Raw genomic sequence first — 13,149 nt, forward strand, 5'->3', positions numbered from 1 at the left:
AAACTTAGCAGACCATGCTCTAAAATATATGTAAATGTCCAGGGATGGAGCTCAATGGCAGAATGTTTGCCTAGCATGTACAAGACCTAGGGTTCCCCAGAAATATTTTTTTTTCTTTTTTCTTTTTTTCGGAGCTGGGAACCAAACCCAGGGCCTAGCAAGCGCTATACCACTGAGCTAAATCCCCAAACCCCACTGAGCTAAATTCCCAACCCCCAGAAATATTAACAAACAAATATCTTGAGGAGAGAGGATAAAGGAGGGAGAAAAAGTGAACTCGATAAAGCAAGCAACAGGCCTGTGACCAGCACATACACAGTCCTAAAAGCAGAGGAAAAGCCCCATCCAGACCAGGCCAAACCAAAGTTAAGACAATGACAGCTCTAGAGAAGGCAAAGAAATTGTAGCCTATCACTGAAGAAAGATTTTTCAGGACCTCTCCTGTAAATAAAAGTAAAAATCACCTTCAGCAAAGGTTTCACAAAGGCTGTCAGATGAAATAAGTAATTTCTCAATTAAACCACCCAAGCCACAGCAGGCCTGAATCTAGGACTATTCATCCTCAAAAATGGAGACTCATTTCTAACATGTTTCAATGAGCAACTAACTAATGATCATTAGGAAAACGTTCTAAGGTAGCCAGGGATGTGGTTTGGTGGTAGAGTGCTCACCGAGCATACACGAAACCCTGGGTTCGGTTCCCAACACTACAAACTTCCCCCTACCCACAAAGATAAGAATTTCACTTCGTCAAATTATTTCATCAGACTCACTCTGAAATTTCAGTTGAGTATCATTTTCAAGCACCAAAGACATAATCAAGTATTGTACAGGCAATGCAAAGAACCCAAAGATAAAACAAATTTATGAGGGGTTGGGGATTTAGCTCAATGGTAGAGCGCTTGCCTAGGAAGCGCAAGGCCCTGGGTTCCGTCCCCAGCTCCGAAAAAAAGACCCCCCCCAAAAAATTTATGTCCCAAAGACAGTTTCTATGAAAATGGGGAGACTAGAGAGGAAGGCAAGTCTCCCTATAACACAGAAAGAAAATGGTTAAGTGCCAGGCAAAAGCCCAAAGTGCTATACAGGGAGCAAAGTACCAGTAAGGAAGGAGAAAGCATCCTTAGGTTGATGGGGAAGAGCAGAGAGGGTAAAAAAAGACTCTGAAACTGTCACAATGGACATGACAAGGAAAATCAAGAAAGATCAGATCTTAATGAGCAGAAATGAAGTGTAGTCAGTATGGCCAGCATGAAAAACTGATGAGAAAATGCAAACATTAAAAATAGGGAGTCCTGGACTAGCATGTTTGGTCCTGGACTCAATACCTAACACCACAAAAATCAATAAATATATAAATGTCATATGATTCATCAGTTTCAATATGTCAGCATTGCCATATTGCTGCAGTATTTTTAAAAATGATATAAAATTACATTTACTTATTTACCTTGCACAATATATTTTGAAGTATATACACTGTATACAATGACTAAAGCTAGCTAAGTAACACATATGTTGCCTTGTGTAGTTGTCATTTTTGTGGTAAGATATGAATTGAACCTAAATGCCCATGGAAGAACAAATGGATAAGAGAAATTTCATACATATATACATCCACACATACATATATATGTGTGTAAGGGAGGGAGGGAGAGAGGGAGGGAGGGAGGGAGGGAGGGAGGAAGGGAGGGAGGGAGGGAGGGGGAGAAAGAAGAGGGAGAGGGGGAGGGGAAGAGGAGGGGAGGGGGAGAAAGGAGAGGGAGAGGGAGAAGGGGAAGGGGAGGGGAGGGGGAGGGGGAGAAAGGAGAGGCAGAGAGAGAGAGAGAGAGAGAGAGAGAGAGAGAGAATGAATTCTATCTTTAGCAGAACAGGGAAGGCATTAAGTCACATAATAAGGAAAGCCCAGAAAGGACAAATGCTACATACTCTCACTCATCCCTGGAAGCTAAAGAAATAAGGCTTGAGTTTATGGAACTGGAGAGTTGGAGGGGTAGGAGTGAGAACTAAAGGCCAGAGAGATACTGACAAGAAGATACAAAATTTCAGTTAGATGGCAGGTGTTAAGTCCAAGGTACATAGTTGCAGCAGGGCAACTAGAGTTAAAAATACATTATAGTCTGAAAAATTTTCTAAGAGATAGAGATACAAAGTACCCTTATCACAAAAGCTATAACTTGTGAGGGAACGTCCTATGAATTAGCTGGATTCAGTTGTTTCACAATTTATATGCTTTAAAATAGCATATTATACATGGCAAATAAATCCTTTTCTATCACTCATTGTACCAGTTAAAAAAATAAAACAGAAATTTTTCATGGAACTACCATTTTTTAGTGTAACAGTGGTCTCCAGACTTTTAAATTATTTAATTAACAAGCCCCCCTCCCCTCAAGAAAAGTGATTATGGAAAGAAAGAAAGAAAGAAAGAAAGAAAGAAAGAAAGAAAGAAAGAAAGAAAGAAAGAGGGGCTGGGGATTTAGCTCAGTGGTAGAGCGCTTACCTAGGAAGCGCAAGGCCCTGGGTTCGGTCCCCAGCTCCGAAAAAAAGAACCAAAAAAAAAAAAAAACAGAAAGCCAGCCAGCCTGGTCTACCTCATGAGTTCCATGAGGCTAGGTACAGAGACTCTGCTTCAAAAAAAAAAAAAAAAAAAAAAAAAAGGAAGAAATGAAGGGGAAAAAGAGAAACATTGAAAGCTAGCATCTCTCTGCTCCATAAAATTTTCCTGGAGAAAAATAAGTAGAACTGGTCTCCTTTCTCTCAAAGAAGTAAAATAGCAAGAATTCCATTGTACTATTTTTGCTTGCTTGTTTAGTTTTCAGATGACAGGCAGACAAATAATGACCATGTATTATCATCATCATTTTATAAGTAAAGAAACATTTTTAATTCTAAAAACTTAAAACTGGCTTTCCTTCTCATTTAAGAGACTGTCCTAGATCATTTTCTATTGCTGTGACAAAATACCATTACCAAGGCAACTTACAAAAGAAATCATTTAATTGGGCTTATGGTTTCAGAGGGTTCATGATGGAAGGGCAAAGGCATGGTTGACAGAAACAGTTGACAGCTCACATCTTAATCAGCAAATAGAAAGTAAGAGAGCTAACTAGGAATGGTGTGGTCTATTAAAACCTCAAAGTCAGGCCTATGATACACCTCCTCTAACAAGACCACACCTCCTAAACCTTCCCAAACAGTTTCCAAGACCAAGCATTCAGATATATGAGCTTATGGAGGTCATTCTCATATAAACTACAACAGGGCTATTAATAATATTACACTTGCTAGGTGAAATGGGGCTAGATCCCACCCAGCAAGCTTCAGGACACTGGGACCTTCTATTAAGAACAGGAGGTACAGCTAACAACACACTGTGGGGAGTTCACAATGACAGACCAAGGATGATGTAGAAAATGTGATTTTTAGGGAGAATAAGGACTTAAAGGCCAGTGAGAACTATGGTCTAAAGTTAACTAGTTTGGTGTTGGACAGAACTAGGGACATGCAGATACTGCCCAAGTGAGACTGAAAGTGCTCAGGCCACTTAAGAGGACTATAGTGTCTAAGTGAGCACTGTTGAAGGCCTAAACCAGAGCAGGTAGAAGATGGGAAAGAGACAAAGATGACGTCCAGGTTTTGAGTCTGGTTTTTGAGTATAACATGAAAAAATAAATGGCAGTGTTAATAAATAGGTGACAGTTTATGAGAGGATAAAGAATTCTTTAGATCAAAAGATAAACAAAAAAGAACTTGGGAGTGGACAGGAATATAAGATAGAAAGTTGGGGAGTCACATGTAATGAGGCAAAGTTGCCTCAATCACAAGGGCTTTTTCAATTTGTTACATTTTATTAATTTATTAATTTGCGACATGTATTCCATACACACACACAGAGGCCATGGTACATGGAAACTGATTGTTTCCTTCCACCACAGGGAAAGACTAGATCTAGAGATCAAACTCAGATTGGGAGGCTTGGCAATAAGTGCCTTTACCTGCCAACTGTCTTGCCACCCCCTAAAAGAGATTTCTGAACATTTACCCATGACAAGCACTGAACTGACTGCGAGATCCAACAAAGGAAAGCAGTACATCTGCTTCCTGCACTCATGGGGCTGGCAAGCTGGCAGGAGAGACAAGCATTAATGCAAGAATCATACACATGAGCATGATTACAAACTGTATTAAAGTGTGTCTAATTTCCAAAAGAGAAAAATCACTTGGAAAACAGCATTAATTACAAGGCAAAATGAAACTACCAATAGCAACAGAAGGCGCAGTTAGGTGGGGGAAGTCTGGAGAACAGACAATTCTAGAGCTGATGGGTGGGTGATAAAGGGTGCCAACCACTGATGAGTGGCCTCAGGGCACAGATACTGAGCAAGCCACTGGCTATGACAGGCCATAGTGACCTGAGTTCTGAAGAAAACAGAACAGGACTGTGAGGCTTAGTAAATGGAGTGAAGTGACAGGAAATCTTTCAAGAAGATAACCAGGTAAAGAATGGTGAGGATTGCGATGTAGTTGAAATCAGAGCAAAAAGAACCAGCTAAGACAGAGGAAGAAAGGAGAGTGGGGAGGTGGGGAGGTGGGGAGTGTACCAGGAAAATCAACTAAGATAACAATGGCTCCTGAGAGCAAAAGGTGAAGGAGACAGAGAGGGGCCACAGTGGTAAGGATGATAAAGATGCGCTTGGTGCCAACTGGCCAGTCACTCAACATTTACTGCAGGCTTTCTATACACTAAGAATGGTGCATGTCTGCAGGGGTATTGCTGCAGTCAGCAAACATTGGCTAAATCAACACTGTGAGTAGAAAAACAAAACCAGGTTGAGGAACTTATATACAGTGCTGGTGCATTTGGTCCTCGAAGAGACCTGTGTGCATGAGCATCGGGCAAAAGGTTCTGAAGATGCAGGTCATGATTCCTGCCCTTCTCCCAGATGCTGCTGTTCTCACCGTTTGAGGCACATTTAATTGTTCAGTACTGAGCATAACTGAACCATCATCACAAACCTTCACAGTTGGTTCAAAAGCAAACCTCTGACCATCCGAACATTGCTTTTGCACATGAATCTGGAAGGTGTGTGCATGTGTGAGGCCAGAGGTAGACATCTGTTGTCTTCTCAATTGCTCTCCACTTTCCTTAAAGAGGCAGAGTCTCTCACTGAACACAGCCTAACCAGCTTGTCCTAAAGATCCCTGCCCCTGCCTCCAGAGCACAGGGGTTACAGGAAGTCCTCACACCCTTCAGCTTTTATGTAGGTGCTGGAATCTGAAATCTGGCCCCACAGCAAGCAGTGAGCCATCTCTCCAGGCCAAATGCCTTAAAATTTTTAACAAAACACTTTTCTAGATAAATCACAATTTGGGGAAATAGACCAAAGCAATCCATGGCATGGTTTTTTTTGTCTTGTTTAGTGCTTTTGAACCCCAAAAATGAACTCTTAAAATCAATACAGTCTTTAAAATTATAAGTCAAATATGAACATAACCCTTTCCACTACAGTCAGAATAAAACCTATCATCTTATACTCCCCTTAAACCCCAGATGATCCATCCCTGCAACCTACTGCAATCATCCATCCATCCATCCATCCATCCATCCATCCATCCATCCATCCTCTCATCATCATCTAGCCCATGCTGGCCTGCAACTCACTATATAATTCAAGCTGGCCTCCAACTTAAGATCCTCTTGCCTCAGTCTCCCGAGTACTAGGACTATAGGCCACTGGGATTAAAGGTTGATGGACCATTCCAAGCTATCTATCTTTAAAACAAACAAACAAACAAACAATATCATTATTAAGTCTTATAATGTACCTTTAACATATCCCAACTCCTCCCAGATCCTCCCCTCCCAGCTGGCTATCTTTAATGTTTAAAAACTCTTTTAAGTTCTCACATCAGCCTCCTGGTCAAAACAAGTTTATATGTGAATGAGTGCAGTTAGGGCTTTCGGCCTGCCCTATGAATATAGCCATGATGCTAAATGCCCTACGTACATAACATGGTCTACTGGATACCCTGAGAGGGGAACATTCAGAGGGAACCATGCTTTATGCTTACACTGACACATCTACTGCCTTAATTCTCCTAATAAGACAGCTTAATGATTCCAAAGAAATTAATAGCATGTATTGGTGCTATAAAAGCATAATTAGCAACTTTTCTAAGATTCAAGTATCATCACCTTGATTATTAAAGAAAAGCCTATTAACTAGCTTTCAAGTTGAGTAATTTTACTCCATTAAAATCAGCTACACTATTTCAAGATTTAATGTATTGTTCAAATTCATGTATGCAAACAAATTCATTAAAATTCAGTAGACTTCAATCCAAAACTCACTGCGCTTAAAATCCAGAGCCTTAACAGAAGGTATTTAAACTGAAATATTTGTCCCTTCTAGACAAACCAGTCAATATGAATTTTTGTTTGTGTTTTCAGTCAAATTCACACTCACCTAAGAGTAGCTAGAAGACCGAGAAATTGCTGCTTATACTGTCATATACAGAGGTCAAGGGCTGCTCTTGGGTGCCTCCTTATGCCAGGTGAGGTTGGGACCTCACCTTCATTCTAGAGATGCATCTAGACTATATTTCTAATAACAGCTTTGTAAAAAGTATGCACAGTTCTAAGGTTTCTACACTAATTTTCTAGATCACTGACACACACCTAATTAAATAACCCCCATACAACTCCTGCCCATATTTTATAGAATCTATCCTAATGAGAGCCTCTTAAGTTACTTGGTAAACCAAAAAGACCTCAGCATTTACTGACCTACTGCATGTCTAGCCATGTTAAATGCTTTACTGGATTATATCATGATGGGGCCTCTGCTGGGAAGAGGGAACAGAGACAAAGCAGGTTGAAGAACTTGGGGAGGACACACAGGAGAAAAAAAAGCAGTCATCCAGCTTATCTTTTTTTTTTTCTTTTTTTCAGAGCTGGGGACCGAACCCAGGGCCTTGTGCTTGCTAGGCAAGCGCTCTACCACTGAGCTAAATCCCCAACCCCTCATCCAGCTTATCTTATACCATGCTGTCTCCTTTAAAGAGAGCCAATTAAAAAAAAAAATCTACTCAGCAGAAAAGACATGTCAAAAATAAAAACTCAACTGTGCCTCAACTAATGTGCCTCAATTATCTCATTTAGAAAGTGGGGAGGATAACAGAACATAAAGAAGATACTGTAATGATTCAATACATCAATCCATGAAAAATGTTAATGTCTAAAATAGCACTTGATATAAAGTAAGCACTCTGTAAATGTTAGCTCTTATAAAAAAGCAAATGCTAGTCAATTAAGTCCCCAAAGAGTTCCAGGGTTCATTTAGTTGTCTAGGCTTATCTGTGGTGAACTTAAACCGACTTGATTTATACAGTTCTTACATACAACTCTGTGTGTGTGTGTGTGTGTGTGTGTGTGTGTGTGTGTGTGTGTGTGTGTAGTTTCAAAGCTATGCTACACACGACTGCAACTTTTTCTCAAAACAAAAGTCCTAATAAGGAGTTGTTTCTTTTATCAATTAAGAAAATGTTAAAATAATTTGCCATAGGATCTCAAACAGGAAGTGTTAAAATCAGGAGCTGAACTTCGGGGTTTCCAGGTCAAAAGCCCTAGTTCTTTTACATAAACTGTTTGGGTTTTTCTGTCTACTCTCCCACTTTGTCCAATGATTATAAGTTGGACCAGAGCTCTGAAGGAGACCTTAGACTTTTCTAGAGCAAGATCCTGTTCTGCATCAGAAGGTTCGCAACTGACTTGCCTGAAGCTATGTGATGAGCATCTCTCCCACAGGACCATACTGCCACTGTGTTCTCTGGGACATAGTAGCCTGCCTGAAGGAGGCCTTCAGCTCTGTTCTAGCCTCACAGGAGCTGATATATAGAGACACGCACTGTATAAATTGAGCCTGTAGTGGCTGAGCGCCCAGGTGCAGGTTCATGCAACAAAGTAAGTGGACATCAAGTTCAGATCAAGTTCAGATCAAGTTCAGATGCTCAGACTTCCCTTTGTTCCAGCTCACAGTGGCATTCTAGAGACTCAGACTTAGTGAACAAATCAAGTCTACTCTACAGTACCCACTGAGGAAAACTTTGCCAAACAGGGTTTTCTAAACAAAGCCGGAGTTAGGTAGAATTTCACTCCCTAAAAAAGGACAGGCTAACAGGAAGATTAAACCTGACCTGCGGAAGGAAGGAAGCTTACAATTGAGGTAGATGTTCTAGCAAATTATAGTCTATATAAGGACAAGTACACATAAATAAAGCAAACCAACGGTACCATGCGGAGAGGCAATGCAGAGGTTTCTGATATAATTAGTTCCCTTTGCACCAGGGTTCAGAATTAAACGATGTCCTCTCCCTCCGCCCCCCACCATGTACATAGGTAATTGCTTCCTTAGGGGCTAGGTTGGTGGCCAAGAAACAATTCAAAACCCCACTCTGACCTCCCAGGCCAACAGGCAACATATGCACATCCACATTAGCTGCTGGCAGTGCCTGTTAAAGGGGGTTCATTGATGTTACCAGTCAGCACACTTCTTTTTTTCTTTTTTTTTTTTAACTGTATCATTAGAAATACCAGGTTTGGGGCTGGGGATTTAGCTCAGTGGTAGAGCGCTTACCTAGGAAGCGCAAGGCCCTGGGTTCGGTCCCCAGCTCCGAAAAAAAGAACCAAAAAAAAAAAAAAAAAAAAAAAAAGAAATACCAGGTTTAACATGCACAAAGCCAAGAAACCAACGATGCCAGATAGTGAATTTCTATCGCACTGTCTTTTGAACACCCAACAGGAAAGAACTGCTGAGTGCAGATACCATGCAGTGCAAGTCAGCACACTTCTTAAGGGTTTGTGGGTTCATTTTCACATTTATTCCAGACTACTAAAAAGGACTGTATCTAGGCCTAAATGTCCAATATGCTAAAATCCATACAAAATTCTGGCAGTCACTCTGAAAGATTCAAATTGTTATGGACGAAGAGCCAAGAACTCAAGTGTGAGCCTCAGATTTAGGCTCCATTATCTATTGGCAGAGTCCGTTCTCCTCCAAGTGTGCTACACTCCTCACCTAGGATATGGCAACCCTCTCTCTTCACGTCTTCTGTGGCCATGCACATGTGGTTTATGCACAGGGATGGAAGTAGAGACACTTAGGCAACAGTAAACATCCAGGTGAAGGAAGAGGCACCTGGAATTGCTAACCATAAGTAGCTCCCCAGCCCCGACCCCCCCTTACATCCATCTATGACTCCCCACTGCCCTCAGGCCCAGATTAACAAGCCTAAAAAGTTTCTCCCAATCTGTCCTCTAACCCCCTCCAACTTTCCCTTGGGTCACATCCTCTACCATTGGCACAGGGGCCAGAGTTCCTCCAGGAAGAAAAGTACCTGCCATGTAAGTGCCTGAGTTGGCCTCTAGAGTCCTCCATAAAACCTGGGCATGGTGACATGTGCTTATGATCCCAGAACTGGGCAGGCAAAGACAGAGACAGGAGGATCTCTGTCTCAAAATCAAGATTAATAACAACTAAGGAACAAGAACTGAGACTAACCTCTGGCCTCTAAATATGAGAACATGTGCACGAGCATGCACACACACACATATACACATACACATACACACACGCATACACACACATACACACACACACAGAGGCACCCACACAAATGTGGTTGACAGAACAAATTTGGGGATAATGCCATGCTTGCCCTGAGTAGTTGACTAACTACTGGATTCCCTGTGCAACTTCAGAAGCAGTAAGTTCTAGCTCAACTCTTACCCAGTTCCAGCTGCGGCTTCTTAAAACCCAAAAGTAAATAGAAAGTCAACATGTCCTTGGAGTCCAGATCTCTGAGTTTAATCCCTTCCTCTCCTTCCATAAATGTTAACCACATTCAGACCGTATGCTAAACTATTAGTTTCTTTTTGAAGCAAGAGCATTGAAAGCAAATGAGATATGAAAGTCAGAGCCAATGCTCAAACCAGGATTCAAAAGCACCAATCTCTTCCGTGCAAACACTTAGCCAGCCTACAGAAGCAACAGGCTTGCCTGAATTCCCTGAGGCTACTGCCTCTTCATTCTGCCTTGACGTCAATCAAACACTACTGCCCACTGGTGAGAAGAAGGCGTATCATTAGCTGAGAATGATATGGAAAATCAATTTTTCTTTACAGACACTGATTGAATAGGCTGACAAAACAGGGCTGCAGGGGGACTTTGAAGACAGGAAGCTTTTTTTTTTTCTGCTGAGGAAGCGACCAGCATAAGGTCCTTGAGAGGAGCTTGTGCAATAACGGATGGAGGACTGCATTTATAAGCAATCAACAAATAACCCTACAGCCAGTCATCATCACTCTTTCTTGATGGATCTTACGTGAGTGTGCTTAAGGAGATGAGTACTGTGTGGTATAAACATAAGAATTAAACGAACACATCCATTTTTAAGCAGTTGGGGGATTAAAGAGATGGCTCTGTGGTGAAGAGCCTGTCCTGCTCTTGCAGAGGACCTAGTTTCAGTTCCCAGCACCCATGTAAGGCCGCACACAACTGCCTGCAATTCCAGTCCAGGGGCCCGACATCCTCAGGCACTGGTACACATCAGTGCATATAAAACTCAGAGACACACATAAACAAACAAAAGCAATCTTTAACAACTCCACCCTATATTTCATAGTAAAATTAGATCATTCGTTTGGGAGATTGACCCCTCCCATTTTACACTTCAAGAAAATGCCTTTAACCGGAAGGAAGCTAGAAGCCATTGTTTTTGCACAATACCATAGGCTATAGTTACAGTAACTAGGAGACCATTCAAACAAAAAACATGGTAAATTAAAGGAGAGCACAATCTAAATTTATAACAATGGTATTTATTAAGGTTGAAGGCTGAGAGATCAAGACATGAAACCATCTTTGATGGTAATATATATGCAAGTTTTATATTTTAACTTACTGTGGAATTTTATACACAGGAAATTAGCTATTTAATTTTTCTATATAACGTTTATACCATGGGACTAGAAAATTCTAAAGCAATGAAAGTAAATAAAATAGGAAATGCGCTCATTCCGATCCTCTGTGGGCAACAGTCTTATTCATGCGTCCCTGTTCACTGCTGCTGGGACTAAGATGACAAACAGGGATTTTTTACCATCCATCTCTAAGCAATACAAAAGAGTAATAGCAAGCAAAAGTCACTGTTCATTCTCAGACTGCTGGGCGGGATCCTAACCTCACTCAGTGGCTTAACTGCCAGCACTGAAGAAGGAGCCAAAGAAAGCAGCGGAAAGGGACAGTGCAGTCCTTAGTCTTCCCTCCCCAGACCAAGCCTTCTCCCCAAGCCCCTAGGAGTGAGGTGCTAACAGTGGTCAGTGAAATGAGAACGCAAGCTAAGGCATTTCAAAATGGAACACAGAACTCGCAATAAAGAATTGTTTTCTGAGCTGTATAAAAGGTTTTGTCAGAGTTTTTAAGAAGAGAAAAAGGCAAAGACTTTCTTGTTGAAAACCATACACAGCAACCCACCCCACCCAGATTTATAAACAACAAACAGGGTACTGCTGGTTACTGGTATCTCACGACACAAGCTTTTCACCTTTCTAGTGAACATCAAGAATCTGCATGTGCTTAAGGAGATAATGAATATTTCATAACACCTATTCCAGATAAATATTGCTTCATGTCTTAAAAAGTAAACTTATAAGTTAGGTTTGAATTAGTTCACACTATATTTCAAAACAGAACTGGATCAATCTCTAAGATTGTCCTTCTACTTTATACATCAGAAAAATATCTATGATTTATTAAAATAATTACTGCCTAGTTCTTCAACAAAACAACAAAATTAAATATGATATGAGAAGCCCTGCCAGTTCAAACTCTAGCTGCCAAAAGCTTTGGAACGCTACACATTGCCTAATCTCTCTGTAGTTGGTTTACCACGATGAGGTGGGATTCCTTATCTAGCTCTGCTTCTGCAGTCACGCCATGCTGCCACAGGCTGCCAAACACCACTGTGGTCTGTCAGCAACTGTGCACCTAAACTGGATGAACATGATGCCAGGCAGAAGTTTAGCCTTTATTCTGGGAACCAAGAAATAAAATTCTGGACTGAGGGGGATAAAAGCTCCCTAGGAAATGCTCAAAGGTTCAGTAACAGGTAAATACCAAAGTGCCTAATTAGCTGTGCTAGCCCCTGCAGGTAAGGCAGCAAAAGAAAGCAGCACGCAGAGCCGCTGGGAAACACGTCTAACATTTCATGCGGCTTCCTAAAGCAACTAAGCATCAAAAGTATATTAGCTACTTTCTCAAAGAAGCCAATTCCTCTCGGGTTCTTATTTGTTCAGTTCAAAATAAGAAAAATCCCCTAATTTAAAACTGAGCATAGAAGAAGGTGGGATCAGGAAGAAACAAAAGCGATCAGGTGGGGTGATGGGGTGGAAGGATGAGTGGAAGAAGAGTCCTGGGAAAGACAACTGCTATTGGGAGGCATTTGGGGACAATGTGGAAACTTAGTGCAGTGGGAACTCCCTGGAATCCATGAGGATGACCCTAGAGGAGACTCCTAGACAGGGAATATGGAGCTCGAAGCACCATCTTGTATAACCAAGCAAGGCTTCCAGTGGAGGGACTGAGACATCAATCCAGGCACAAAATTTTCAACCTTCAATTTGTCCTGCATGCAAGGTGTGCTGTAGAAATGGTGGTGCAGAACTTGTGGGAGTGGCCAACAAATAACTAGTCCAACTTGAGACCCACGCCGCGAAAGGGAGCCCATGCCTGGCACTGCTTAGATGGCCAGGAAACAACCAAACAAGACAGGCAGAAAGAAAGAAAGAAAGAAAGAAAGAAAGAAAGAAAGAAAGAAAGAAAGAAAGAAAGAAAGAAAGAAAGAAAGAAAGGAAGGAAGGAAGGAAGGAAGGAAGGAAGGAAGGAAGAGGGAGGGAGGGAGGGAAGGAGGGAGGGAGGAAAGAAGGAGAAAAGAAAAAAAGTCAATGAAATGATTCCAAATGATACTCTGCTATACTCATAGATCTGTACCTAGCCCAATCGTCATCAGAGAGGCTTCATCCAGCAACTGATGAGAGCAGATGCAGAGACCCTCAGTCAAATGTTATACAGAGCCCGTGGAATCCTGACA

General features: G+C 41.5%; 1 protein-coding gene and 1 non-coding gene across 4 annotated transcripts in view; both read right to left on the minus strand.

The window, feature by feature from the left end:
- Positions 1 to 13,149, minus strand: part of Rab8b (RAB8B, member RAS oncogene family) — a 77,533-nt gene that overhangs the window by 55,772 nt on the left and 8,612 nt on the right. The gene's annotated exons all lie outside the window — the stretch shown is intronic.
- Positions 8,700 to 8,836, minus strand: LOC120094455 (small nucleolar RNA SNORA8). The gene has a single exon (XR_005488768.1). It is a non-coding gene; the product is annotated as a small nucleolar RNA SNORA8 (small nucleolar RNA).

The sequence above is a fragment of the Rattus norvegicus genome, chromosome 8 (genome assembly GCF_036323735.1).
Source record: "Rattus norvegicus strain BN/NHsdMcwi chromosome 8, GRCr8, whole genome shotgun sequence".
Lineage (NCBI taxonomy): Eukaryota > Metazoa > Chordata > Mammalia > Rodentia > Muridae > Rattus > Rattus norvegicus.